Source organism: Rattus norvegicus, chromosome X, assembly GCF_021556685.1.
Source record: "Rattus norvegicus strain SHRSP/BbbUtx chromosome X, alternate assembly SHRSP_T2T, whole genome shotgun sequence".
NCBI lineage: Eukaryota > Metazoa > Chordata > Mammalia > Rodentia > Muridae > Rattus > Rattus norvegicus.
The window spans coordinates 88234634-88241339 of NC_141554.1; the positions used below are offsets into that span (position 1 = coordinate 88234634).

Here is a 6706-nt window from a genome sequence, read left to right on the forward strand (position 1 = left end):
TCAATATAATCATGGATTAAGACAATTCATGACTATCAACCCAGTATTATGGAACATGTTCCAAGAGATGACAGACATGGGGAAAGGTAGTTTCATCCACCAGGAAAAATATATTTTGTAACAGGAATAAATGGATATAGAAGATCTGTGAGGGAACATCCTAGCATGTCTAACAGAGTAATTCAGCAAAATCTTAATGTGAATAGGCAAAAGAATAAAGGATCAATAATAATCCAACTAGAACAACACCCTATAAAAAACAGAGGAAGAAAAGAAAGCTCAGGAATCAGCTTACCTTGCCAACTGAAAGACTCAGACTGACTGATGTTTTAAAGGTTCAAATATTTTTTAAACTATATAAGTAGCAGGCATCCAAAATCTGAGAATAAAAGGTAGAAGCAAGAGAAAACAATGTGCAGAAAATCTGGTTTAGTTACGTTTTTTTTTTTTTTTTTCAGTTACAACAAGATTTTGTAGTTTGTTTTTTGTTAACAACAACAACAACAAAAAAAAGTTCTATGTGGGAAATAAGTGGGACAATGATAAAAATAAACATAATTAAAATTCCAAACCAAAACACAGCTCTTGACCCAGTCCCCAGTCAGGTCTCAAAGACCACAATTTCCACATTATGGGCCTGATGCTGGTGCTCTTCCATTTCAGCTACCACTTTCTCCTCAGTCCTCAGTTGTGTCTCTAAGACGACTGCTTTGCCCTCAGTGTGGTCAGCCTTGGAGTCTGGGGACAGGGTCGATTTCAATGATGGTTTGCCAGTCCTCAGAGGTGCTTTCAAATGCCTGGATTGCTGAAGTCAGGACAGACTACCTGGACACCAGCTCCAACAGGGCTCATCATGGTGGCTATATTGCCCAGGGTACTCCCATTCCCCATAAAAGTGGAGCTTAGCAGTGCGGAACTTGATGAAGGGTGTATGGTTACTGTATCAGATGAGCTCCTCTTGGCAGAGGAAACAACTGTGGCATAACAGTAGAGCTGAGGGCTAGAAAGCAGAGTGTATGTGGACAGTCACTGGACAGAAGCCCTGACTGAGGGTTGCCATGGTAACCCATGGAGAAAGTCTGACCCGTGGAGGTGATGGTGATGGGAGAAATTACAATAAACGGAGGCTGCTAGATAGGAGAAGGGGTCAGGGCGATGGTGGAGGCTGGCTGCTTGAGGCGGGGTCTTTTTGGAGGCTTTGGGGTGCTCACAGGCATCAGTACCACATTTTCAGTCTGGGATTATTTATTTATTTATGTATTTTGCTCTTCCAACTGCCCTTCCAAGTCTGCTACGGTATAGAGAAACCGCCCCTCTCCCTGCTCAACTTGTTTCTGTCTGTTGTCCAAAATCGTATTGACTGTCCATGAGGTCAAATGTGCTTGCCACATTGTTTAGAACAGCAGCATCTGTGACCTGGAAAGTATCATGAATGAGCCACTACTAAACACCACTGAGAAGCTCTTCTATTTCCTTCTGTATGTTGTAGACGACCTTCTCCATCAGTCCTATATCAGCTATCCCCTTCCAGAACATCAGAGTATCCTCTGAAATCTCTTTAGGCTCTTTATACCCTCCTCTGTAGCCATGGTGACAGTGGGTGAGGGCTGAGTTCTACTCTAGCCCTGCCTCTTCCACGCTCTCTTCTGAGATGGGGATCTGTTTGATGTTCCTAGCGGCCGAGGTGGTTTAGTTACTTTTGAACTCTATCTTTTATGCAGATAATAATTAATCTACTCACGATACTTGCTTTTATGATCCAATTCATTATCCTGTAGGGTACTTACTACTTCAACACACTAATACACTGGAAGCCAAATATGTATGTATATATATATATACATATATACATATATATGTGTGTGTGTGTGTGTGTATATATATATACATATATATAGTTTAAATATATCAAATATTATCTATATATTTAAGATACGTTTACAATTTTAGTATGTTATATAACACCAGAAATGATAAAAGTGGACTAATATAAGTGGGGATAAAATTTGAATGTAAATATTGAAAGAGCGAACCCCAAAATGGGGAGCGCATCTCTCGCTCCGATCGCGGGGTGGGGTGCCCCCAGGAATCACGAGTAGCCATTCTTGATGTAACAGCAAGAGGTAGCTTTTATTAACGAGATCCCGGGTCTTAGCGGGATCCCGGGTCGACTCGTATCTCACACAGGAGACAGAGGAATCGACCCCGAGCCTCCAAACTCGGGGGTTTATATAGGGGAGGTAAGGGGCATTCGCGCGGTTACACATGATTGGTCAATTCAAAAGGTGCACGGTTACTTTCGGCGTGAAATGACATCAGCAAGGAGTATGTGTTATCTAGCAGCTCGGCAGGCAGGTAGGGTGGCTCATCTCACTCAGGGGGGTGAAGGAAGGGGAGGGGTGGCTACGGATGGTCAGTGTCCTTGGGGCTGATAGCTGGTTTGGCAAGTCCTATCTCTGGCTCTCCCTCAGGCACGTCCGGCCCTGCACATCCGGACTCTGACAATGAGCAACCTTTATGAAACTCTAGTTCTGCACATTCGGGCTCTGACAATGAGTAACCTTTATGAAACTCTAGTTCTACAATATCTTGATATAAAATTGAGCTAAAGTAAAGATTTAGATGAAGAGAAATAAACTACTGAGTATATGAGACAATAGAAGATAAAATTCAAAATATTAATAAAGTCCTTCATCAGTAATTAATTGAAATAAGAATGCATTAAGTTCTTCAATCAAAAGGCATGATTGGACAAAAGTCAAAATGGACAAAATAATAGAACCTAATTCTAACAGTCTGTGAGACTAATTTTGAGTTCTATAAATATTATTTTCATTCTATAGTAAACATTGAGATGATTTAATGAATCAGACCATTATTTAAAACTATTAACTTTAAAAGTGATTACATACATGAACTGCGAAGAAAATATTGGAAAAATATTTTCATGAAAGTAGGAAAAAAAGAAAAATATACATCATTTCTGTGATTTGGTAACAGACTCAAATACACTATTTGTAACATCACACACAAAAAAGTAAGTAAGTTGATTAGTAGAGTTTTTGAACTATACTATAGTGCAATAATTTATGTAAAAATAGACTACTTTTAACTTTAATTTATCTTAAAGGAATACATATTCTGTAATGGGGTATGTGTTATCCACAAAAGAAATCTTTATAAATAACAACAAATACAACAATAAAACTTAGAGAAGAAATCACAAAGGGAACTAAAAATGTGTTTTCTTTAGGAAAATAAAAAGGAAAGACATGTTTGTTCAGTTTAACAATCTAGGTACTAAAAGATGTGATATAAACCTGGTTTCTCCAGTGAAGTGTCACTGAATATATTAACCTTACTCCAGGGTATGTCCAATATCCAGGAGTATATGTCCAACACAAAACAGATTTTATGATTTTTGTGGTGGCCTTTATCATTTTTGTTGTTATTGTGGTGCTTCTGTTTATTTTTTGTATTACTGGAGTTTTTTGTTCATTTGGATTATTATTTATTTTGTTTTACTGTGAGAGAAAGAAAAATAAACATCAAGTTGGATAGGTAGTGAGATGGGAACAATCTGAAAAAACTATGAAGAAAGAAAAATATGTTTAAAATACATCATATGAGAAAACTAATTTACAAAAAATGAAAAACATTCAAGTTTTGCAAGAAATCTTTTAGAACTAGTGATTATATTTAATCTAGGCATTGGATTAAAAAATCAACAGAAAGAAACAAAAATTTGACAGGAAAATTAAAACTTCCATAGGAACAAATTATATTGTAGACCACAGATAGCTAATAAACAACATAGAAAAGACAAATATAGAATGCTATTATAAAATTGCTGGATGAAAATGTTTTTAAAATGTCCATAATACCCAAAGTGTTACATAGATTCACTGTAATTCTAATGAGAATCTTACCAAGATGTAAAATAATACATCTAACAATAAATATAAAATCTGTTGACAAAACTATTCAAGTCATTTTGAAAATAAATAACCAGATTTGAAATTTCAAAACTTTTTTATCTTCAAAGTTATATGGACCTAAATTTATACCATAGACAACATTTAAGGAAAGAAAGAGTAAACACTTGAATATATGTTCAAATATTTTTCATGAGGGTTGAGATATAATTCTGTGGAAAAGGACAATGTTTTGAATAAATTATTTTCTGAAATCCTGAGAAATTAAAAAATAAATACTTCTAACAGCATTATAATACTTGAGATGTGGAAGTACCACAAGTATTATGGAAGTGGAATAGATTTAAAAAAATAACAAGGCATATGAATAAGCTTTGTGAGATTCCAGAAATCTCGTTACAAAAAAACAAGTATTTTCCCTTTCCATTTATATGATGTAATTTTTCAAATTAATTTTATTTTTAGTTAAATTAAAATTACTTTATTCATTTCCTGCCCTCTCCTACTCCTGTCAACCATTCTTATGGTGCTTGTCTTACTGCTTCTCAAACTCATGGCTATTTTCCTTTAATTATTTTTGATAGAAATATATATGAGTCAATGTATAAATGCAACCTGAGGAGTTCATTTAGTTTTTGTTATTGGATAAGTTATCAATGGGCTTGTCTGTGAGGAAAACTAATTCTTCATTTCTCTGCAGTTTCTAACTGGTTATAAATGTGAGGATGAGGCCATGAAAGATTTCCCCCATCTACACTGGCAAGTCAATTGTTATGTTCTTTATCATTTCTTATTTTAGTAACAACATTTTTGAAATTTTATAATGCACTATTCTTGTCATATCTAGAAGGAGCAATTTTACAGCAGGCTTTATGTCTCTCTGGCTCTTAAAATTTTTCTGATCCCTTTACTGTAATACTTCCAGTGCCTCAGGTGTGGGTGTTGTCAGATAGAGATAGAGATATAGAGAGGGGGGAGAGAGGGAGGAGGGAGGAGAGAGAGAGAGGGAGAGAGAGAGAGAGAGAGAGAGAGAGAGAGAGAGAGAGAGAGAGAGAGAGATTGGGAAATTGGGGTTGAGCATACAACAAGCAGTTATCTGTATTTTGATCAATTGCAGTTTTCTGTAATGATCTCCATTTGCCACAAATAGAAACTTCTTTAATAAAAGAAAAGAGCTTATCTGTGGGTACAAGGATAAGTTAAAAATCATATGGCTTTAATAAAGTGATAGTAGTAGATGGTTTTCTAACATCCAGTCTCAGTAGATTTTCAGTATCAGATGTGGATTTCTTCCTATTGAATGGGCCTTAAAGCCAAATAGACATCTGTTGGTTACATCTAGTCACATGTGCCTCTATTACACAGCTGTGGTTCATATGCATATACTCTGGGCAGGACTCTTGCTTGATTCATCCTTTTGTAGCTTGCGTAGCACCTCTTGGTGCTATAAATGCTGGTCCTTAGGAAGAGGGCTTTTTAGTCAGATCCAGCTACAATCTTCACCCCTCTTTATCTATCTATCTATCTATCTATCTATCTATCTATCTATCTATCTATCCATTCATATATATATTAATTTTGGGTAAACATAAAAATATGATTTATGGCTTTTCTAAACATTCTTAGCCTTATTTATCCTTTTCCTTCAGCATTTTTCTCTTCACCTCTTCCCCAATTAATGTTCTACTGTTTTTCCATTGTCTACATTCATATAATCTGCAACTTGCTTTTTCCATTTTTAAAGCTTCCTATGACCATGATATCTTTTACTCCAGGTTCTATACTCCCATCTGAGAAAGAAAAAGCTATGTTTGTATTTCTGGATCTGGGTTACCTTATTCAGTATGATCTTATCTATTTCTATCTATTTATTTGAAAATTTCATCACTTCAATGTTCTTTTATAGATGAGTATCATTCCACAATGAGTATATTGGAAATGTCTTAATCTATTTGTCAGTTGAAGGACATTAGGTAGTTTTCTTTCTATATCCTTGAGTAGAGTGGTAATGAACATGGTTGAGCTATTAGCTATGCAATAGTATATTGACTCCTTTATTTGTAGGCAGAAAGTGAAATGTTGGCTTTCAGAAATTGTGGAGCAAAGATTAAGAGTTACTCTACATGTGTGCATTCTCACTTTTATACATTGAGAAATTCTTGATGTTGTGGTAGTGTTAGTTGTTACAGAAGAATGTTTATTTCATATTACTGAATTATACATTTAAGTGATCCTTCTATTAAATTACTATAACTTTTACCCAAAAGAAAGAAAATGAATTGTTGTTCTCTTAACCAGAGCAGGAAAGCTTCTACTACTGGTTGATTGATGTGCTCATTTCTTCTTTTGCCAATATTACACAGTGTATTTGAAGCTTTCTCAGAGTGAAGCTCTGTGGGAGACTCATGGAGGTTATTGATAATGCAGTTTTCTTTGTTCCAGAAAAAATTAGAATTTGATTGAATACAGAAGCTGTCACTGCTACACAGCATGTTGTCAGCACTTGCCATTGTAGAGAACGTTTGGATGATTCTCTGAAGGATATCCAGACAACCCTTCAGAGCTGTCAGGCTTGAAGACCTTTCTCAAACAGGTGTTCCATATCTCAGTAAAGCCCGAAGAAAGGTCATATAAAATTGAGAGAAAGAATTCTGAAAAAAGTTTCCAAAGTACAATTTTTCTACTGAGTAACATTGGGTAAGTTGACATTTCTACCAGGGAGTGTTAGCACAAATTTAAAAGACTATGGAATCATTACCCTTTACAACTTC

The 6706-nt window shown here is 35.6% G+C and overlaps 1 pseudogene; it reads right to left on the reverse strand.

Annotated features, from left to right (window-relative positions):
- Positions 1 to 601: 601 nt before the first annotated feature.
- Positions 602 to 1689, reverse strand: Gmeb1-ps1 (glucocorticoid modulatory element binding protein 1, pseudogene 1; annotated as a pseudogene).
- Between the last annotated feature and the right edge of the window lie 5017 nt (positions 1690 to 6706).